We start from the raw sequence: 24,048 nt of genomic DNA on the forward strand, positions 1-24,048 counted from the left end.
CAAGCACAAGGACTTGAGTGTGGTTCTCACCTGGGGCAGAGGTGGGCTGGGGGACGACAAAAACATTTTCAAAGGATTAGTGTACCACAAAATACTTCAAAGAGTAAGAAAACATGAAAAACTACCCCTCCACACCCCTCCTTACTCCCCTCCAAATTGACAGCCTCTTTCTTCATTATTTTTACTACATAGATATGTGTATGTCTGCACATAAATACGACCTGTTCAGTCTGTGTAATATAACTTGCATGTATGTTTCCAGGGCTGATCATTTGGTACTGGATAACCAATTTGTCCTTATACCTACAGAAAGGTTTAGTCCTCATCTTGCATCAAGGAAACTTCTCTTTGGAACAAATGGAGACCATTAGAGAATACAACAACTAATCAAAATGCAGAGCTGTGGAGCCCAGTCCCACTGGAAACATCTACAACACAGCTTCAGCGCGGGGAACTTGTGGAAGAGGGGCAGGGAGTTTGCTGTGAGAGTTTGTCTCCTAGGAAATGTCCCAGTCTCACCAGTACAAACAGGGACACAGCAGACATGCTGACGTGAAGGGGAGAGGGAACACACGAGGCCTCGACTCTACACTAACAACTGCTAAAGGCAACTAAGGAACGAGAGAGAGAGAGAGAGAGAGAGAGAGAGAGAGAGAGAGAGGGATACACTAAATGGTTATCCAAACCCATTTTAAAGAGGGCTAACAGCTTGACCAAGTTTACAATGTTGAGATGGACAGCCTGAAGAGAGGGAGAAAAAAAAGGGCAGATGAAGGGGAACCTAAAAGTTTTCTCCTACTCTGATCAAACTTAAATATGGCTAGGAATGAAAGGAGCAAGAAAAATAAGCAAACTACTGTACTATGATTCAGTTTCAATAATCAGATGACTTCGGGTTTTGGCCATTTCAGATCTGGGTATTGCTAACAGAAACAAAAGTTGTTTTTCAAAGATGACTTTTTTCTTTCTTTCTTCCTTCCTTCCTTCCTTCCTTCCTTCCTTCCTTCCTTTCTTTCTTTCTTTCTTTCTTTCTTTCTTTCTTTCAGTTCAATGAAGCTGGCGGACTCTAGGTCAAGACAGGTGGGTGAACCTCTCCCGTGACCTGCAGGGGGTGGCCATCTCTCTCTCTAAGTAGCAAGCCTAAGTCTAAATCTGAGAGTAGCAAGAATTTCAAACAATGGTGGTAGTTCTCATGGATGAGCACACTGTGAAACTGTGAGAGAGTGAGTTCTGGACAGGCTCCCATTGCTTGAAGCCAACCATAATGACAGGGTTAGCAATTTCACACACCACCCAAGAAGCAAAAGGGGAAAACGCTGGTGATGTTAAATGAATCTACTACGTGTTTAGAGTATCATGTCAGAACAATTAAATAAACCATTTCCCAGGAAGCTTTACTCACTCACTAAATGACTGTTTAAGTTAAAACATCTATGTATACTTTATATTTGTTTCGAAATGTTCAAGGCATACATTTAAGAAGTCTGAGAAAGGAGGTTTTCAAAACTAAGTTGGCGTATTAAACTAGAAAAGAGAAGATAAAGACAGCAGGAAAGTGCTTCTTTCACCCTGTTGCCATTTCATACCTGAGCTGAAGTAGAGCACATGGCACTAGAGGCAAAACATTGGAACAATGGTCCATCACCAGCGTGGGGGCACATTGGTCCGTCACCAGCATGGGGGCACAGTAATTCATCACCAGCATGGGGCACATGCCCATAAATACTCCCCCACATATTTGTAATTTAAAATAACAAAAGATTTCTTTTAAAAAGTATACAGACTGAGTAGTTTACATTTGTGTGTTTATATAATTTATATGTAACATATATATATATCAGCTATTACTGGAAAAAGAAGCCATAAATATGAAAGAGTAAAAAGGGATATATAGGATGGAGGAAAAGGAAGGGGAAATAATAAATTACAATATCAAAAAATAAATTTTAAAAAAGAATTTTAACCTCTACTATACCAAAACATGCACATAGGTTAAGTATAAATATATATGCTCTAAACACTGTTTTACTATGTAGTTTTGCTGGGAGCTTATACATTCTGGTCAGATTCTGTACTCGAGACTGGCTCTTAGAAGTCCACTTAACTCATAATACTATGTACTTGGGTTATTTTTAAGCATGCTTATATAATACTAGCAATCAAAGCATGAAAACAATCCACCCTAAGTAGATTTAAATGTCTAGCAAAAGTGTGCTGCTGCGGAATCCTGAGGGAACATAATGGCGTGGGAGGAAAAGTGAATTACTATCAGTTCTCCTAGGACTCCAGCTTGCTAACTGTGACTGTGTCTTGGGACTTCTCAGTCTCTCTGACTACAGGGCCAACTCCTTATATACATATTGTGAATATATGTGTAAAATGTATTAAAATAGCTTTTCTTACCTGTAAGAAATCTTCCATTAATATACATACATAATAATTTTAAAGGGATATACATCCCTTTATGCATCCATCCATCCATCCATCTTCTTGGTTGTTTCTGTGGAGAATTCTGGTACACTATTCTTATAATTTCACTTCTAGTTTGAAACCATTTCCAAATATATAATATGAAAGGAAATTAAATTCTCCTGAACTATTATACTCTTCACCTTGAAAAATTCTGTTATCTAAGCAAGCTACATGTCTAGTAAAAGTACAGCTCTGACCAACAGAGGGCGACAGAGGTCACTTGTTCAGTAACATGACCAGCAGCCAGGATGTGCTCAGGAATGGCTTGTCTGGACTGAGTTACATATATACAAATATCTTTGCCTGAAGCTAAAGGAAAGAATAACAGAGATGAATATTACTGAAAAGATAGAGGTATTTTAAAGATCTCAATTCGAGCTATATTTCAAATCCCAGATCTTTCCGTATTTTGATGCTCCCCTCATTCCTAGGTATGCTCTCAACCCTTCTCCTGTTCCCCATGGAGAATCATAGCTACAAAAACTTGCTGTAAAGTGATGAGAAAATATCGTAGCTTTCAAATGTGTTAAGATGACAGAAGAGCCTGGCAGTGGTGGCGCACGCCTTTAATCCCAGCACTTGGGAGGCAGAGGCAGGTGGATTTCTGAGTCGAGGCCAGCCTGGTCTACAGAGTGAGTTCCAGGACAGTCAGGGCTATACAGAGAAACCCTGTCTCGGGAAAAAAAAAAAAAAAAAGATGACAGGAAGAGAAAGAAAGAAAAGAGTAAAACATATTTGCTAAACCACTGCTTCATTCCATTTTTTAGATCTGAATTCTCAGATTTACGTGAGAGAGCACGAGAGCACCAACCCAATGCTGGGATCATGTACACCGATCTATAACTGGTTAAGGACAGAGATGGGTTTTAATTGTACATCTGTTTGCTAATCCTTTGCTCTCTCTACACAGCCAGACCATCTTTCCTTACCGATCCTTTCTCATATGCTCAACTGCTGTGAAAATGACAGCGTGGCCGGAGATAAATAACTAGTCAGTCTGTCTGTCTGTCTGTCTCTATCTCGCTCTCTTTTGATGGCAGTTTATTACAACAACAAACAATATAGTTCATAGCATAAACAAAGGGTAAGAGAGACAAAAAAAACCCCTCTTTCTATTAGAAGACAGACAATAGTCTGAATGTAACAGAGATCAAAATTCAAGAAAGAAATTCGAAGTATGAGGACCGAGTGTAGAGAAATCGATATAAATGGTGTTCACAAAGTCTGTCACAGAGATGTAGGCCTGGACTTTATCCTGCCCACCCCAGTAAGGATGAGTTCTTACAAATGCACTGCTAACTGACAAGCTCACAAATTTGACTTAGAAAGTTAAAATATACAGATAAAGAGACTGAGAACACTGTCAGTCACTCCAACAAATGGATACCTTTATGATGACTTCAAGTACAATAAACCCTTGATACTATGAGGGATCTGTCCCAAAACACCTTGAAAGATCCCCACCTTTGAAAATATTTTAATGGCACATAAAGCATTAAGGTATAATTAATTTTCTTTTTAGTCTTACAAAGAGTTAATGATTCTAAGAATTCTGAAATGACACATATTTACTTCTAGATTTCTTTCCACTATGAACTACCTCCAACAAAGGTCATTACACAGCATAACCTATTAATAAATCATACCAGAATGTGCGTACTAGGTGATAGACTGGATTCAAATCTCTGCTCAGCACAAACTATCAATTATCATGTGTTACATTCTCCTAGTCCTTAACAGAATGGTGAAAACCACAGCCTCAATACATGACAGCTGGAGGTCTACTCCACCAGTATCTAACTAGCCAAATGAACTACACTCTCTAATGTTAAACATTCTATTAATTAAGAGTGGGTGTTTGTTTCTTGACAGTACTGGGAGTGAACTTGTAGCATCGGGTGCGCAAGGCAAGCACTCTACCACTGAGCTATAGCTAAAGGCCTCCACTAATTTGAAATTATCAAACGGGGTGTGTTGGCACATGCCTATAATCTCAGTATGTGAGAGACAGGGCAGGAAACAAGAACTAGTCTTGGCTATATAATAAGCTCAAGTATGAAACCCTGTCTCAAAAAAGGAAGGAAAGGAGAGAGGGGGAGAAGTGCCTGGATTGCAAAATAAATGTGGCTTCTATGGATCCAGATTCAACCAGCTATAAAATATGAGGAAAAACTGCACTGGAAATGCATATTTTTTATCATTCCCTAAACAATATACTGTCACTATTTTATATAGCATTTACATTGGGTTATATATTGTAAATAATCTAGAGCTTAGGAAAATGTCCACAGGCTATATGAAAATACCGTAACACTTTATTTTTTTGATAGCCTTCCCATGTTGCCAGGCTGACCTTGAATTTACAATCTTCTCATCTCTACTTTTTAACCTGAGATTATAGGCGCCTGCCTGTACCATCGTGCCCAGCTACTGCACTATTTAAAATAGAGTATTTGAAGATCTGCAGATTTTGGTAACTAATAATACTAGGGAAGGAATTACTATGCCTATATAATTTATAGTGTGTGCGCTTACCTTAAATTAATCTCAGCTGAGGGATTCCTCCTAGAGGTCAGCAGATGGCTCAGTGGGTAAAGTGCTTGTCACACAAGTATGAGGACCTAAGGCCTGATCTCTGACACCCACACGAAAGCCCTCAGGCATGCTGCTAACACAAGCGATGGAAGGGCAGAGACAAGCAGATCTCTGGAGCCACCAGCCAGTCAATGAGTTCCTGGTCAGTGAGAGAGAGATCCTGTCTTTAAAAAATTGGGAGGAAAGTGAGGAAGACACCTGGCCTCCACATGCACTACATAAGCACACGTACGCACACACACACATGCACACACACACATGCATGCAAAGTGTATATCAATCAATCATTAGGAAAATGTAAATTAAACCTCAATTTGATACGACTACAAACACACTGGATGGCTGTAATTTTTGAGATGATATTCTAGACTATCTTTACTGAGATCTGAGAACCAGCTCTCTGATGATGCATTTACTCCTGAACAACTTCCTGCTCTTGCTATGACCAAGAAAAGATAGTTTACTGCATAAGCAGTGAGGTGTTTTGGACACTGGATTCTGTCTTTTACTGGTTCTAAGAGCCCTCTAAAGTAAGTACTAACATACAAATGGTAAAGTGGGGTTGCAGGGCCTAGGGGAGAAGGTCTCAACAAGCGGTCTCTTCAAAGTTCCTACTTCTCATCTCCTTCACCTCCCACCAAGGAAGGCTTCTCTGTCACATTTCATTTGTTACAGCTCCTTCAGATTTGTCTGCCAAAGAGAAAATGTGAGAGTGTTCACAGAAAAATCTCACATCTTAGATGAATCTTAGCAAGTAGAATCCATGCAGAGATGTGCAGAGTATAAATTTATGCTTAAGGGCCACCCCAGGGTTAGGTCTGAAACCTAGCACAGAAGGCTAACTGAAGTGCCTACTAGCATATCAAAGCAGACACTGGTTGCCAGGGTCTCCTAGTATCCCTCAATCCCCTCCTGTGACAGGGTCATTCCTGGCTGGCAAACCTTGGCCCCTACCCTAAACTAATCCAGTCCAGGAGCTGGGCTGTCCTCCCAGCTGCCCTAACCTATATAACCCAGGCATTTCCTTTAAGCCCGTTTCCCCATTCGGCCTCTTGGTCTCATGTTCCCCTCTCTCTCTTCCCTCCTCTCCTCGTGCCTCAGCACACTCTATAGAGTCATGTTCACTCTATACTCTCCCAGATGTCTCTGCCTCTGGCTGTGCTCCTCCTCAAGTCTACAGCAAACGTTCTCCTCCACCAGGCCTAGGAGCAGTCAGTCAGGGCCTCCTTTTTCTTTTTCTATCACCCAGCAAGGGAAATACTTTATACAAAGCCTTAAGAATGGAGAAAATGGCATGTACAATTCTCTGGAGAGAGGAAAAGGAGGGTGCATATATGTACATAAAAGACACGCTCAGCAGACTGCTGCGAAGCTCTCGCTATGGGAAGAGAGATGTGCTTTTCTGTGAGAAAGCACATCCTAACTGAAAGATCAGGGGAGAAGCCCCAGGCCACAAGACAGTCCAATATATTTATATGTTTTTTTTAAAGTGTACTGAATACATATTTTTAAAGTATTTATGCTCACGGATATACAGCTATAGAAGGTTTTCTAAAGGGAATAAGTTAATAAAAATCAGTCAAGAATTGTATCCTGAGTGATGGGAGTAACTAGAGAAGGAGAGACGTAAGCCATAGTAATTTTATTTTAGAAAGTTATTTAGGCAACACATGCGGCTGATGAGTTAGAGAGGGAACCTTAAAGGCAGAGCAAGCAGTCAGCTCACCGCCTTTCTCCAAATGTGGAAGGGAAAGCCTAGTTCCAAGTCGATTTTCAAAGGTAAACTTGCAGAATTTGCCATCTGCATGTGAGCTGTGTGAGAAATGAAGAGGCGAAGGCTGTTTTACCATTCTGCTCCTTAAAGTTCATGCTATTTGCTTACTCCACACCACTGTCAGTAAGAATGAGGACAGTGAAAGAAACTGTTTTCTTCCATTTGCAATTGTCCACCTCAGGGGAACCAACTCCAAATACTCACCGGCAAAGAGGAAGTGCTAACAACAGAACCAGAAGTGACAGGCCTAAGCTGTCACAGTTTTGCACAGGAAGCCTCAGTGAAACATTGACCCATGCACAGTCCTTTGTGCTCTCACTCACAGGCCACTGAGTAGTCTGAGGCCCACATCAGCACTGAACCTTTACAGAGAGTCTGCCACTGCAGGCCTAAAGCAATGTCTAGGAACAAACACAGCTGTAATGTGACAGAAGAGAAGAACACGCAAAGCAAAACCAAACACGCTATTCTACACATACACCAATCAACCACCAACCTCCAGGAGCAGCTACAGGCCAGTCCGCAGGAGAAGCAAGATCCCTTGAAGATCCCAACCAAACTAAATTCACAACCTCCTGGGAGTAACTATCCCCGTTAAGCAAAGCCTGAGGGCTCTGTGCCTCAACCTCAACCAGTATCCCTGGTCCCTAATCTTCCTCTCCCCTCTATCTTGCTCTCTTAAATGGGTAAAAGACAATAAATAGTATGCTGTATGTTTCGAACAGCTAGAGCTGTTTGGGTATTTTTACCACAAAGAAATGATAGAAACAGATTTACACAAAACGTGTACATTATTGAAATACCAGGATACCTTGACAAATAGGTAAAAGTTTCTGTTTTTAAAGATCAGTTAAAAATAAACTTTGTAGCTTTTAAATGAAAAAGAAACAGTACTAAGATCCAAGTATTACCATGTAAAACTACTAAGTGTCTGATCTGAGAATGGAGGTCTTGGCCTATTTATGAAATACTAGCAAAAACCTGACCAAAGAGGCCTTTTTGACTTATCAGTCTTAAATACGAAGTTCATGCTTTAAACAATCACTAGATTATTTCAAAACCAAAATTACACCTCAGCCCATAGTTTAAAACGAAGCTGTACTGACAGGTCTCTGTTGGACAAGGCTGGGGACTGCCTGCATGAGGGGTGACTTCTCACAAGGTAAGAAGTCACTACAACACAGAAGAGCTACCTGACACTGGTTATTTTATGAATCCAAGTCTCAGAAAAACATTATCCATAAACCCCCACAGACCTAAGACACAATCTCTCCAAAGGCATGGCTTTGCAACTTGTTCTGCCAATTAACACATTCAGCGCAGGAACACATAAGGACAGGAGGGATGATCAGTAGCCAGCTGACTTCCTCTGGTTTCTCACCACAGCTCTGGCAGGTGCAACTGGTTAACTCTTTGCTGAGGACTCTGCTTCGAATTGTAGGCTGCTTGGCTGTACACACTGCCTCTCCACTAGATGCCAATGATAACAATAAAAGCCAAATGTTCCCAGGGAGACAGAGGGCCACAAATGCAAACAGAGTTTACACACAGGCAGGCTTCGATCTTCCGATTCCCTCCAGTCAGCCACCTGAGAGCTGGGAGCACCAATAAGAATACGCACCTTCGCCAGGCAGTGTTGGCGCATGCCTTTAATCCCAGCACTTGGGAGGCAGAGACAGGCGGATCTCTGAGTTCGAGGCCAGCCTGGTCTACAGAGTGAGTTCCAGGGTAGCCTGGGCTATAAAGAGAAACTCTGTCTTGAAAAACCAAAAAAAAAAAAAGATAATACGTACACACTTTCACACCAGGCTCTTTCTTCTAAGAATACAATTTCAAGTTTTCCCTACTTTGTATATATTTAAGATAATTATGCAAGAGGTACAATAATTTTATCCATCTTATACCATTTCACAGCCATAGAAGTAGCTTCATTGTATCATTTCTTTTTTTTTTAAAGATTTATTTATTTTATTTATATGAGTACACTGTAGCTGTCTTCAGACACACCAGAAGAGGGCATCGGATCCCATTACAGAAGGTCGTGAGCCACCATGTGGTTGCTGGGAATTGAACTCAGGACCTCTGGAAGAGCAGTCAGTGTTCTTAACCGCTGAGCCATCTCTCCAGCCCCCTATTGTATCATTTCTTAAACCTTTTAAAAAACAACTCCCTATATTGGCAGGAGGGATGATGGCTCATCCTTTAATCCCAATACTCCTAAGACTATGGCTTGAACATGAGTTCAAGACCACACTTGAGATCTAGGACTGGGTGGCTACAAAGGGCCTTTTGTGTCTCAAAAAACCAAAGGAAGAAAGGAAGGAAGGAAGGAGGGAGGGAGGGAGGGAGGGAGGGAGGGAGGGAGGGAGGATTGATTTTGAGATTTACACATGGGTAAAATGCATGAAAAACTTCCACATCTACAGTGAAAACCGTGACCATGCTCTATCACTCCCAAATGTCTGGTCTCTTATATTTAGCCTACTTAAACTCGCAGCGGTTCTCAACCTGGGGGTCAAACAACTCCTTCACATTGGAAAATATATTTACAATTCATAACAGTAGCAAAATTACAGTTATGAAATAACAACAAAAATGTATAGTTGGGTCACCACAACATGAGGCACGGCATTAAAGGGCTGCAGCGTTAGGAAGGCTGAGAACCAGTGCTCTAGCAGTCAGCTCTGCTGCTCTATCTTTTGTTCACACTTGTATGCCGCCTTGTCCCATGGATAGTTCACAGTTATCAGTTTGTTAGTTCATCTACATACCCATGAGCATGTGGGGAGCTATTATAAACAAGGCTGCTGTGAGCACTCAGTATGAAGGCCCTGTATCACCATCAAATACCCGGGAGTGGAATAACTGGAAAAACGTTAGTAACTGTCTCTTAAGGAGGAAGAACCATGGCAGTCCCAAACACAACACATAGAATTCAGACTTTCTCTCACCTACTTGGCATAAAGGCTGCTCCATGGTGGCAGCTTACTGTGGTTCTAATTTCCATTCTGTTAGTGAGCAACAATATCTCAACTAATAGAAAGGCATCTCTTCACACACCGTTGATCTTCTTGGTGATGTGTCTATCAAGCTTTTGGCACATTTTTTAAAAATCAGGTTGTTGGCTGGTCCTGAGAGTTTCACCCCACAACTCTGTAGATACTTAATCTCTCTCTTTCTGCAGTATGTCTTTTTCATTCATGTAACAAAATGATACACACTTATTCCGATACAACTAATAAAAACTCATTTGCTGGGTAGTGGTGCTGCACACCTTTAATCCCAGCACTTAGGAGGCAGAGACAGGTGGATTTCTGAGTTCGAGGCCAGCCTGGTCTACAGAGTGAGTTCCAGGACAGCCAGGGCTCCACAGAGAAACCCTGTCTTGAAAAACCAAAATAAGAAAACAAAAAACACACAAAAAAACCCCTAATTTGCCACAGTGTCATTTACATGCCATGTAACTTTAGGCAAGTTAATTCCTCATTCTGTGCCTCAACTTCTCCAATAAAGCTAACAGTACTTCACCAAGTTATCATGAAGACTCGATGAGTTAATACCAATAAAACATTCAGACCATCAGGACACATGGAAGATACCCCAGTGACACCCTGGGCTGAGAGGCTAGGGCAGGCTGGTGTCACTGCAATACACAAACATGTGACAGAGAGGTGGGAAAGATAGAAAAACAGAATTGTGCATGAGCAAGGGACAGAGACAGAACTGGAGACTAGATGGCGGTGACAGGGGAGAGAACTTGTGGATATGTGTCATGACCAAGTAAGCTGTCCGGGCAGTATGCACCAGCCTGGTGCTTATGCAGTAGTCATAGCCCCCCAACCTGCCACCTGGCCACCGAATCCCCTGGCTCTGGGCAACAATGGAACTAGGGATGAGGAAAGCTTCACTTTCTGGATTGGACCTCCTTGAAGAACCACTATTGACACTCTCTGATGACTTGGTGGTGTTTTCAGGTCCTGCTGATTCAGGGAGGCCATCCTGATGTGAGTGGCAAGTTTACTCACTGAAGGCAATGTTGAGGCCTGTGGCCCCGTGCAGTTACTGAGGGCCATAAATGGGTCAGTGGGTCTGATACAGCCAGGGACCATGTTGATGTTTGATGTTACTACTAAAGCCCACACAGATGTCTGTGGCCTGGCTGCTGCCTGAAGTCATATTAATATTGGTAATGTGGGAGAGCCAGCCCTACCCCTCCAAGACTACCACAAAGCTCTTCTCAGTTACTGGCTTCTGGAGTAGGCTGAGAAAGACTCAATCTTCCTGGGGAGCTGGCTACTAGGAATTTGACCATCATCCATTGAATATATGGACAACACAATGGACTTGCCTTTTCCTTTTGGGGGAGGGGCAGACATGGGAAGACTGGGAGGTGACCACAATTGGGATGTATGATGTGAGATTCCCAAATAATTAAAGATAAATTTTAGGGCTGGTGAGATGGCTCAGTGGTTAAGAGCACTGACTGCTCTTCCAGAGGTCCTGAGTTCTGATTCCTAGCAACCACATGGTGACTCACAACCATCCATAATGAGATCTGATGCCCTCTTCTGGTAGGTACGTCTGAAGACAACTACAGTGTACTCATATACATAAAGATAAATAAATCTAAAAAATAAATAAATAAATAAATGTTAACAAAAGTATTGAATAAATTTTAATAACATAATTAACCCCCCAACAAAAACACCACTTAGAGCACCACTATGTATCTATTTAGTGCTTAATAAATAGCAAGTACCAGTACTTTTCCAAGTTGCTGTTGGCCATAGTGTTTTATCACAGCAATAGAAAAGTAACTAAGACAAGATTCACTAAAGAATAGTAACATAAAACCAGAAGACTCATCACCTGTTCTGTGCCTTTCTGAGTATGTAACTTGTGCTTGTCTAGGCCAACAAGTCCAATTCTTTCCTGCTTATCAAACAGCTTCCTCATCACCTTTACATTTCCTGTAATTCAGTTTCTGATTAAATTACTTCCATTCCTTTAAACTAGTTTTTATAGGACTCTAATGTAATGCAGCCTTTCGGCTTTGGTTCACATAGCCTGAGAGCAAATTAACTCTATGTTTATTATAACTGACTGCACTTTTCCTAACCAAATAACTCCAGTGTCACATAGCTTTAGCCATTGTTAGTGGCCTTTAAGTCAAATGTCCACTGTGAACCATCTGCTGCAATACAGTTTTATATGCCATAAAGCATAGCTATGGAGTTCTACAGTGTTCTGAGGAAAAGGCAGATTTCCCTTCAAAAGGACAGAGGCAGGCCAGAATGATAATCAGCATGTCTGAGACACTGAGTCAGATAAACCACTAATCTGGAGCTCAAACATCCTGCCAGTCTTTCTAATCTGTTTATAGTAACTAAGCAGCTATAAATACACATTTGGTTGTTACTAAGGAGATCACGTAATTTACAGCAGCGTCACATATGTAAGACATGGGTCAGGGCTACAGCTACTGCTTTTTCAATTTTTAAAAGGACAGTTTATATCCTTATCATTCATTTGTATTTGTATGTGCAGGTGCATAAACCAATGTGCATGTGAAAGTCAGAGGACTCCTGCAGAAGTAGGAATCGACTAGCCTTCTATCATACAGGCCCTTGGGAAATCTGCGTGTCTATGCTGTATTTGGGGAATAAATGAAGGAAAACCTATTGTCTGTTATCAATTCTTATTCTAATTACACGAAATGTTCATTCCCATAGCTTACCGGTTAGGCCACATTAGACTTCAACATTATAGCCAATTCCCAGCTACGTATACTGGCTGGAGAAACAAGTACAGCAAAAGAAGTTTTCAATAGTACTGTGAATTTCCTGAAGTCCAAACACACAAAGAGAAATGAATCTTTATCACCTCTGGCCTGGTTGAGGATGTAGTTCAGTTGGTAGAGTACTTGCCTAACATGTGTAAGACCCTGAGTTTGAGTTCCAGAACCAAAAAAAAAAAAAAAGAAGAAGAAGAAAAGAAAAGAAAGAAAAACAAACTTCGGCAGATGAGTTCTGGCCTCCACCTTCTGGCTCTTTTTCTAGCAATGAAAATCTATTATTTTTTTCTGCTACATAACCACCTAAGACCGGTTAACAGAAACAGAATAACTTAGCAGTGCTACTTTCTATCATTGTTTTCTTTTTTTTTAAAGTTTTTCTGTTAGGAAGGCTGTCTAATATATTCACGAGACACCCTTTCTTTTCAACATATTCTAAGCAGTTGAGATTTCTCCCAACTTCAATCACAAACTTTCTTCAGCCTTGAGAAGAAAATGGAGTGAGAAGCTCAGTCAGGAGCTAACACTGCATGTTCCCCCCAGTGCTCCTCAGCACTGCTGCAGCCTTGAGGATTTTAAAACCTAGCTGTACCTCTAATGAAGCTACACTTCCCACCCCATGCCAAACAAGCCTTCAATACAGCATGCCAAGGACTAACTCCTCCTGCCATATCTTCAGTACTTAGCATGTATGCCCTTTCCTTATGATGCTACCCTCCTCAGTGCCCCGCCCATAAAATGCTAGTACTCTCCAAGTTGACATGTAATTGTTTATTATCTAATGTTATTTACTGTAGTTTCAAATATAGGGTTTTGTCTTTCACCAAGCTGTAAAAACAGTGATGCTATGCAGCATTCCCAAGTACTATGTACACAGTAAAGAAAAAGAATCACTGCCTACAAGATGCTAACAGATAGCTGCTTATCTGTAAACCCTCGGGATGTGTGTTTCAGACTTAAAAGACAGTACAAATGTATGGAAATACCAAGCTGTAAGAGAAGCAGAAGTCACCGCTAAATGACAACTTCTGGTCACTTACAGACTAAGAGTTCTGTGGATCAAACCTGAAATCACCCACCTGCAAATCCTACAACTGCCTATTAAGGTTTTGTCACAAGCACAGAGTGCCACAGAATATACACGGATATTCTAAACTAACCAGAGGCCAGGAAAGGACTAATCAATTCTTATCTATTCCTCTATATCAGAACTGGAAGAGTAAACCAAAACTCCAGATTGATCTCAGATATAAGAGCAACTATGCTATAGCTGCATCAAATCTCTGAAATTCAGAGAAGCATTTTTTATGTACTTTTTACTAACACTGCCCTGCCTAATGAATCTAAATATTCAAGGGGTGCGTACGACAGAGGTCTACCACGACTTCAGCAGTCCTTGATGCTATTTATCAGTGCTGAAGTCTTAGCCACATGTAGGCTGGGTCATTTTGTCTGTCTCAGACATAATAGAAATCAGACTAATTACACGTCCATTAGTACAGCAGTCAGACTACGTGTACATTTGGAGAAAACACAAGATTTCACATCCTTGGAGTAGGTGAAGGATTCTTAGGTATGGCACTAAATGACACCCAAAGTGTCTGCCATTGAGGCTACAAACATCTGGTCACAGGACAGTAGTGACGAGCACCCGACCCCTAGAATTTTCATTTAGTTTTACAGTGAGTCTATAGTATGACCATTTTGTAAAAGAAGAAACTGGGACGGAGATTTAGCTCAGCAATACATTTTGACATAGAAAAGTCTTTTTCATAAGATTAATTTTTATGTTATGTGTATGTTTTATCTGCATGTATGTGTGTACACTAAGAAGTGTCATATACCTTAGAATTGGAGTCACAGCAAACAGACTGGGAACTGACCCTGAGTCCTCCAAGAGAGCAACAAGTGCTCTTACCCACTGAACCATCTCTCCAGACACAGACAAATTCATCTTAAAACTTATATTACTAACAAGAGGAGCAGCAGCAACAGCAAAGATCTCAGTAAAGAAAATCTAAGACATAAAAAACTAGGTTTGATTTCAAAGTGTCTATTTTCTCACCCTCACAATCTCTAGTCAAGGTGCTGTCATTTTTATTTTTAATCCTAGATGTACATTAAATTGTGAATCTTAGACTAGAAGCAACTTAAGATCAATAAAATATAGTAAGTTATGTGACTAAAGATAAAATAGGAGAAATTAAGGCTGGTGAGATAGCTCAACAAGTTTAGGCATCTGCCACAGCAGACTGAGCAACCTGAGTTCAGTCCCTAGAACCGCATAAAGGTATGAGACAACTGGATCCACAAAGTTGTCCTCTGACCTCCATACACAGTTGCCATGCCAAACACACACACACATACACACACAAGAGGAAGGGAAGAAGGGAGGGAGGGAGGGAGGGGGGGAGGGAGGGAGAGGGGGAGAGAGAACCCATGCACACACCAAGTCCCCCTGAATGTACACTGTTGTTACTAGAGGTCGGCGGGGGAGACCTTAGACAGGGCTCGCTTTGATTGGTACATGATGCATGGGAGGATTAAGTCCTGCACTGAGTCTACTACTATATACAATTAGTTTCATGCAAAATTCAGGGACAGGAAATACATGCCCATATTCTCAGCGCTTGGGAGGCAGAGGCAAGAGGATACCAGGTCCAAAGCTAGCTCAAACAAAACCAACAAAACCCTCAACACTCCATCAGAAGTCTACTCAAACGGGACGGTGAATTCAGGGAGAATGGGAAGCAGCAAAAGAAAATAAAGAAGCAGCCGGGCGGTGGTGGCGCACACCTTTAATCCCAGCACTTGGGAGGCAGAGACAGGCGGATTTCTGAGTTCGAGAGTTCGAGGCTAGCCTGGTCTACAGAGTGAGTTCCAGGACAGCCAGGGCTACATAGAGAAACCCTGTCTCGAAAAATCAAAAACAAAAACAAAAGAAAGAAAATAAAGAAGCTAACCTTAAGCTAGTGCTCTTCCTTCTTTAAGGGAAGTTCAAGCATTCTGATGTTTAAACACAAACTAAAGACTAGAGAACACCTGGTTATGTGTGGGTTAAGAGGGGTCGGGTGCTCATTACTACTGTCCTGTGACCAGATGTTTGTAGCCTCAATGGCAGACACTTTGGGTGTCATTTAGTGCCATACCTAAGAATCCTTCACCTACTCCAAGGATGTGAAATCTTGTGTTTTCTCCTAATGTACACATAGTCTTGACTGCTGTACTAATGGACGTGTAATTAGTCTGATTTCTATTATGTCTGAGACAGACAAAATGACCCAGCCTACATGTGGCTAAGACTACAGCACTGGTAAATAACATCAAGGACTGCTGAAGTCGTGGTAGACCTCTGTCGTACACACCCCTTGAATATTTATTTCTATTACATAAGCTCAGACAGGGCAGGATGATCTGACTCCCTGACAGTTGTCAGAGCCTTCCCCGGTACTTGGCTGCCTGGAGCAGATGCCTGCCAGTCAGACAGCCCCTTTGGCAGCCAGTGGAACTGCCCTAGTAGTAACCCAGCTGTGTTATTGCATTCTAGGTTTGCCTTGGAGGTTACACTACAGCAACAGTTGCTGTCCACACATAGTTCTGGAACTCTACAGCTTTATTCCAGTCAATGCTGACCTGCAAGCCCCTGTGAACACAGCAGCCATTTTCACAGACGAAAGGAGTAAGGGGGCACTTCCGGCAGGAGGCCTGTGACTGCATGAAGGCAGTGTCATGACTGCTGGAACACCCTTGTCCAACACTCTTCTCTAGCTAAAAGCCAACTACCGCTCATTAGAGTCAACCATGAGACACTCTCCTGTGCTGACCTCTTAGTGCCGCAACATTAGGCCCACAACTGGCTTCTCAGGGATCTGTCCTTGCCACTTGTGATCTTTACCACTCTTACAGCATGGTGAGCTGCTCACACAAAGAGGACTCAGCAAAAAATGCAGCAGAGCGATGGCAGCAGCCAAGGCAGCAGAAATGGTAGCAACAGTCAGACTGCTGGAGAGAGGGTGGTCAGCAAGGGCCATGGCCACAGCAAGACACTGTGGGGCAGTTGCTGAAGTTCAGAGCTCTGCCAAGTCTTAAGGGTAAACGGTCATGACACCCTAGGTAGGACCAAGACCTGTTAACACTAGCGTCTGTAGGGACTATAGGTCCAATACCCAAAGCATGACCGGAGGCTTAGGCAGGAGCAGTAACATTACCGAGTAGCCACTGTGGCTGCTAGCTACTGCTTACTATTGCTTGAAGCCAAAGATCTGGCTGCCTGTGGTTAAAGCCTGGTGTAATGGGCACTCAATTCTTACAGACTGGAGCTATAGCTGAGTCTGCCACCCTGGCTCCTAGGCCTTAGGCACGCAAGAGTTTGGTCAACTCTAACAAGAGTTTCTCAGCTACTCCAAATTTCTATCTGCAGAGACTAAAAGGACTCCAGCAGCTGACAGGTTACATCCAGTCTGCAGTATGACTGCTGGATCCAAGCACACACATGTAGAGTTTTAGCAGATGCTACTGAGGGACTCTCCCAAGTCAAATATCTCTCTGGGCTGACCACCTGTGTGTTTCAAGCATTTTCATTAACGCCATTCTGGGGGCAGCATTGCATTCTCATTTTAAACTGTATCTTTCTGAACTTGACATACGAGGACTTTGGTTACCTTGGCCTTTAGGACATTTCATTTTGTAAATACCTCTTCAGATCCTTCACGCATTTGTTGCTATGTTTTCACAATGATGTATCTTTAAAATATACTCAATCCAAGCCCTCTGGCAGAGACAAGTACTGCAAACACATTTTCTAACTTGTCATTTTTTTCTAACTTTGCCCTTTTGTTCTCTGAATGCTACTATCTGATGAACAGATAGTTAGAGCACACTACCAATCATTCCTCTTCAGGCCAGGACTTTTCATGCTTTACTCAAACAAAAACAACAACAAATGACTCTTTCAGCTACAAGACTCATGCAGACATATTTTCTTCTAGGATTTTTAAGTGGGGTCAAGGGACGACACCAGGGCCGTGCACATGCAGGGTATATTTAAGAACCCCATCACAGAGACACACCTTCAGTCCTAGAACCTTTCTGTTCACCCTTCACACTCATACATAACCCCTAGGAAACTGTTTCAGAGTCAGAAAGAAAAAAAGAGAGAATGCTTTATAATATAGTTTATGAATTCAGGAAAACTCTGAAGAAAACCAAATGGCATACACATAAATCTTATAAATGAAAATTTAAAAAGCAAACTCTAAGACACTGGCAAGTCAAGTCCGGCGGGGGTGGGGACTGGGAGGGGCACATCACACTGAGTGGAGGGAGGCTGGAGTCCAGACAGAGCTGAACAGAAGGAAGCACTAACCCCACACAGCTTGTGTGTGACCAAGACAGCATCTGCAAGCACCTGTGACAACACAAAGACTGAGCACAACACTTGATTTTAGAAACTTCAAAAGCTAACAGTGATACTAGAAAGTGTTTTGCCATCTTTTTTACCAAAGACAAAAAATAAAAACAACAGCAGCAACAACAACAACAATAAAAAAAAACAAAACCAAAAACCTGCTTATAGGCATGGTAGAGCACTCCTGTGGTCCTAGCATCTCAAGCGGCAGGAAGACTGCCAGAATTATGAAGTTTATGAAGTTGGCCTGGTCTACATAGCGAGTTCCAGGTCATCCAAGACTTCAGAGCAAGACCTGGAGGAGCAGGGATCTCTTACCTTACATATTAGAAATCAATAGAAAGATACTTTATAAATTTTTACAAGTATTGCTAGTAAAGTTCTAAACAAAAATTTCATGGAAGCTGTGGAGATGGCTCAGTGGGCAAAACACTTGAAATGCAATGTGGAGACTAAGTCTGAGTCCTCAGAACCCATGTAAAGATGGACACAGCAGTGCACATGCTCATCACAGGGCTGCAAGGCAAGATGGGAGGCAGAGACAGGATCCCTAAAAGCAGGCCAGCTAGCCTGAGGTTGGCAGTACCAACAAACAGATACTGTCTTAAAGAAGAGGGGAAGCTGGAAAAAGACCTCCACTCACATGTGGCATGTGCTTGCAACACACATGTACATGTATCTCACACACACAAAGAATTTACAAAATTCAGAAATGATCTCTTCAGGGGAGCCTGGCAATCACACTACTACTGTTCCTGCTATATCCCGCCATCACTCTGACGATGTCATATTTTCTTCTCAAATCTGTTACAGTCTCCTTTCCTCCTTGCTCTCCGCTGATGACCAACTCCCATAAAGTGGACAGAAACACTCAGAGAAGACTTGAAGCGATTACCATCATGTCTCCGTCCGTGTTCTGCTTTCTCTCCCATGTCTACAGTAGCACGCTCTGCTGGTAAAACACATGTAAAGCTAGATCAAGCCTGCAAACCACAAGGCCTGCCACCTGCAAGCCACCTGCAGCTGCTCTCACACTACAGAATAGCAAACTAAGGGTCAGTGAACAAAGGAACATTTATCATCTTAATTCAGAACCTAGCCCAGACAGCGATCAAGGTGGAACAAAGCATTTTCAGCAACATAAACAATTCAAAAGGTTCACTCTGCTATACATAATTTTGTTATAAAACAGTCTCACACTTTGTCCCAGACTAGCCTGGAACTCCCAGAAACCCTCTTGCCTCAGCTTTGAAGTGGTAGGATTGGTTTTTTTTGTTTTGTTTTTGTTTTTGTTTTTTGGTTTTTCGAGAGAGGGTTTCTCTATGCAGCCCTGGCTGTCCTGGAACTCACTCTGTAGACCAGGCTGGCCTGGAACTCAGAAATCCACCTGCCTCTGCTTCCCAAGTGCTGGGATTAAAGGCATGCGCCACCACTGCCAGGCAAGTAGTAGGACTGTTAAGAGTGAGACATCTTAAAGTCAACAAAAGATGCAACTCACTCAAACAAGAAAAACTGAAAAAGGGGTGGGGGTGGGGGGGACATGAATCCAGAGAGCACAGGCTCCAGTGCCATCAAACTGGACACCTGCCAGACGTGCAATGATGAGAAGCCACAGACTCAAGCTGTGCAGCTCCAGCACAGAGCAGCACTGCAGATCTGAGCAAGAACAGAGGGCTTAGGAGACCCCTTCCCAATTTTTAAAAAGTTTGAATATTTATTAACCTATGTGTTTATAGATTTGGACAGACCATAGAAAAAGGTAAAGACAAATAAGAAAGTGAGTAAAATTACAAAAGAAAACAATCTAACCCCAAGAAATTTAATCATAGTATACAGCAATGTTCAACTGTTAAACATATTTACAGATTCATAATAATATAAACAATGAAATCAAAAGCATGACATCACAGTACAGGGAAGACAACAGAGAAGTTCAAGATTACAGGAATCCTACAGCAAAGCCACTGTAAGAAATCTAAAGTTGGGGCTGGAGAGATGGCTCAGTGGTTAAGAGCACTGACTTCTTCCAGGTCTTGAGTTCAATTCCCAGCAATCACATGGTGGCTCATAACCATCTGTAACGGGATCTGATGCCCTCTGACAATATTCTTAAATAAATAAATAAATAAATAAATAAATAAATACTTTTGTAAAAAAAAAATCTGAAGTTGAAAAATAAAACTGCAGAACCATGCACTCATGCAGGAGAAAGAAAATAAGACACAAAGTATCGAAAGAAACAGTCAATTATATCAAAAACCGCTGCTTTGTAAGCAGGACCTAGGAAGAAGGGCATGAAGAGAGAAGGCAATTTTTATGCAAAGTCTTGAAGGGTAACTTTTAACTGTATTAGTTAAAATACCAACTTCTAAAAAAAGAACAAAGTGGTCATATCATTTAATATCAATTATTTTACTCTCTGGAGATAATCTCTGACCAATAATTGAACATTAAGTGTCAGGTACTTTTCTAAGAAGGGAGGAGGAAGGAGACAGAGAAAGGAGGAGGGAGGAGGGAAGAGGGAGAAGGGAAGAGGGAAGAGGGAGAAGGGAAGAGGGAAGAGAGAGAAGGAAGGAGGAGGTTGATGATTAAAACCCATCTGGACTATTTAGAATGAGTTCTTGAATAAAACTTGAGAACCAAAGAAAATAAAACTATAAAGCATGAAAAAGGAAAGAGTACAGATTAATTAAAAAATACTGAAGTTTTATCATATCCAATCTTCATTCTCATTAAAAAGGAGCTAATGGGAATTTAAAACACAAGGAAGTAATTATAGAGTAATGCAATAAACTCACTCTTTTCCAGGGGACCTATTTCAAGCTATCTGAATTATGTTTTCATTGAACACTAAATAACTATTAAAAAGTGTGAAATGCAGACAGAAGTAACCATCTCAAAAGCAAAATTAAACAAAAGCTCACATTCAAAAAACAGGTCCATTTTAATGCATTTTATTCTCAAAAGCTTGTATGTGTTCATTTTCCATATCAAAGGAAAACAGGGCTTTAGAGAAAACAAAGGCAGTTTTAACTAATAGATTATCGGTTAAAAGCTTCTTGGAAACTTCTGGAGGCTAGTAGTACATTAAGTGTTCAGCTGTGCACCTTCCCCAAAGCTCTACACTCCAGAGGCTGGACTTCACACTCTAGCATCAGGACAGTCTGGGTCTGGGTCACTGTATGATTACTGATAGCTGGTCTCCTGTGAAATGAGGAGAATAATGCCTGCGTAGGGTAAAGGTTAACTACTGACAGTCCTAAGAAGTAACCAATTATTCATAAATACTTTCAAAGCTCTGGATCTACAAAGATCTACACCAATGTGTGTCACTGTGATTATTAATCAGAGCATAAACTAATCTCTGCTCATCAGACTTTTCACATCCAGTAAGATTTTTCTTTAACAGAAGGATAGACTGCTGTTTCTCTGGAGGGAGGGTGTTGGTTTATTTCCCTTGAAGACTCTTACAAACAAATACCAAGAGAAGAATATCAGCACACATTTCATTTAAGTATATAAACCAACAGATTAATTGTTTAGCCACATATAAACCACACACCCTCTGACTCCAGGTAGAGTATATTTAGAGTATGTTTGGAAACCAGATACCTAGTGTGTTTAAACATAAGCACAGTTTAAGACAACTGTTTTGCTTTTATCCACTAACAGTTCCTTCTATTCTCAGAAGGAAAAATGCAAGCAATATCCTAACTCAAAAGGCACCGTGAGTTTTTACTTTGACTTTTAAACTAACAGACCTGCCCACTTACCATTTTATCTCCATCACAGCACACATGCTTTTTTATTCTGCAGCATCCCCTCCACATCTACCAGGATACAGCAGTAAGCAGGTGCACTCCACGTGTGCAGAATTAACTAGCCTCTAGACAAAAGCTTAAAAGCTTTTAATCCCAACACATCATAGGCAGAGTCAGGCAGATCTCAGGCAGTTAGAAGTCAGCCTGGTCTATGTAGTGAATTCCAGTACAGCTAGCGCTACAGAGAGACTCTGTCTCAAAAAAAAAGTTTCAAGTTGCAATAAATTAACATTAACAACAAAGCCATCTTTCATCGAAGGCAACCACTGCCCCAATTTTAAGTGTATGGACTATTATAATAAACTAAAAACGGTATGCTCTTTTTTTTTTTAATGCACACAAATTGCATTATTCACACATGTCTGGTTCACAGTTATCTTTTAAGTTTTATTTTCTCTCAGAATTTTTGGGTGTATCTTTCCTGATACTGTAATACCAGAAAAGTATACTGGGATCTTGACACACAAGCAGATCTTTCAGCTTCTGCTGCAATCTGGTGAAAAAAGACAGAGAACAGTATTTCCAGAAAAAGTCAAATCTCTGAAATGGTAAGAAAGAATGAACTGGGTCTTACAATTTCAAAATTACTATGCCAGAATTTAAACTCAAAATAACTACACTTAAATCATTCAAGGGAGCTCTAATAAACACATTTAATGTATACAGGTGGATAAGACAAGTAATTTTCCACATTTTGAAGCTTCATGACTACACATGTTTGTTCACTAGAGGTTATTATGATTAAAATAATACTGTTCGGCTACAAATCCCACTTCTGCAGTAACAGTATTACGCTTACTATATTTATGATGCTACAGCGCAAACAATCATATCTGGGTGGGACAGTTTGCGTTACAGTTTGCAAGTTAACGAACTGTGGCACTGCGGTACTCCTTCATGCAAGGAACGAAAAGTTCCACAACATTCTAATGGTCATCTTCAAAGACACACGACCTCGAGTCCACCGGATGGTAAACATTACATAAACAACGCCAAAGTCAACTCATAAACAAACACCGACACCGAAACAAAGCTCTAGCGTTATTTAAGTGTTATAAGGGGAGGTGTGGGGGATGCAGAGCACCTACGAGGAAAGGCTCAATTAACTGCAGCCCCGGCTTTCATCCTCCGATCCTAAACAATGGGCGCTGGATGCTGTCGCTGGAGCGCTTTCTGCAGAGCGATTTCGGGTTGCAAACGCCCCTCCTCCACAGCCACCATCAGGCCCCTTTCTTCCTCCTCCCTCTCCCCTCCCAGCTCAAACAAATTAACATTCGTACTAAGGTACCTCCTATCAGCTCGCAGCTTCTTCGCAAACACGCCCACGCACCCTGAAACCGGCCTGCGTCTACACCGCACACGGCGGCAGGAAAAGCGCTTCGAGGGGGGCGGGGAGCCAGCCGCGGCAGCGCACAGGTCCGGGCTCCCTTCCAGGTCAGCTCCCCATCGCCTCCCAAGCCCGGTGTTTACGAGCCCGCCTAAGCCCACACAGCGAAGGAATTCCGGGCGCTGCGGGCAGATAGCGCGGCGGTGCGGGAGCCCCTCTCCGTGTCCGCGCGCGGCCTCGGCGCCGCTCGCCCCGCGCTCCGCGGGCGGTTCGGCCCCGCAACAGGTCACCCGCCTCAGCTCGGTGAGGGGTGCAGGCGCCCTGCCCGAGAGGGGGTGTGGCTGGCGCGGCGGGGCCCGGCCCCGGCTCACCTGAGAGGCTGAGGCGACGCCGGGGCCTCCGCCACCGCGGGACCGCGAGCGACCCGCAGCCCGCCCTCCCGCACCGCGCAACGCGGCCGCCGCCATTGCCCGCGCCTCCCCGCACGGCCGCCCGCCACGCCGACCTGTGCAGCCGCGGCCGTCGCCTCCGCTTCGCCCGCAGCTCCCGAGGCAGCGCTCGCCCAGCCGAGCAGTCGGCGTCTCTCATTCAGCGCCCGCCGCCGGCGCTCGGGGGAGGGGAGTGCGCCGGATCCACCCCGGCCGCGCAGGGGGCGCGCGCCGGGCGGGCGGGGCGGAGCGGCGCGCGCACCAACCGAGCGCGCTCGCGCGGCCGGGAACGCTGTTGGGTCGCCGGGGTCTCGGCGCACGCTGCGGACGCCGGGCTGTGCTCGCCGAGGCCAACTGCCGCCCGTACCGGTGTCCGCCGCGCGTGCCCCAGCCGCAGCCGCTGCCGCAGCGCGGGCTGCAGGGCTCAGGA

General features: G+C 42.8%; 1 protein-coding gene across 8 annotated transcripts in view; it reads right to left on the minus strand.

Moving 5' to 3' along the window:
* Ralgps2 (Ral GEF with PH domain and SH3 binding motif 2) overlaps positions 1 to 23,794 on the minus strand; it is a 129,616-nt gene extending 105,822 nt beyond the window's left edge. For 3 of the 8 annotated variants that reach the window (XM_028760745.1, XM_028760723.1, XM_028760751.1), the window contains exon 1: positions 23,696 to 23,794. The gene's annotated coding sequence lies outside the window, so the exon portion shown is untranslated. Of the gene's footprint in view, positions 1 to 5,007; positions 5,113 to 18,937; positions 18,993 to 21,815; positions 21,903 to 22,951; positions 23,076 to 23,151; positions 23,272 to 23,695 lie in introns of those variants that run through there. The other 5 variants (XM_028760733.1, XM_028760728.1, XM_028760743.1 and 2 more) reach the window with 5 other exon arrangements.
* Positions 23,795 to 24,048: the final 254 nt, after the last annotated feature.

This window comes from Grammomys surdaster, unplaced genomic scaffold, assembly GCF_004785775.1.
Source record: "Grammomys surdaster isolate TR1022 unplaced genomic scaffold, NIH_TR_1.0 130, whole genome shotgun sequence".
Classification (NCBI taxonomy): domain Eukaryota; kingdom Metazoa; phylum Chordata; class Mammalia; order Rodentia; family Muridae; genus Grammomys; species Grammomys surdaster.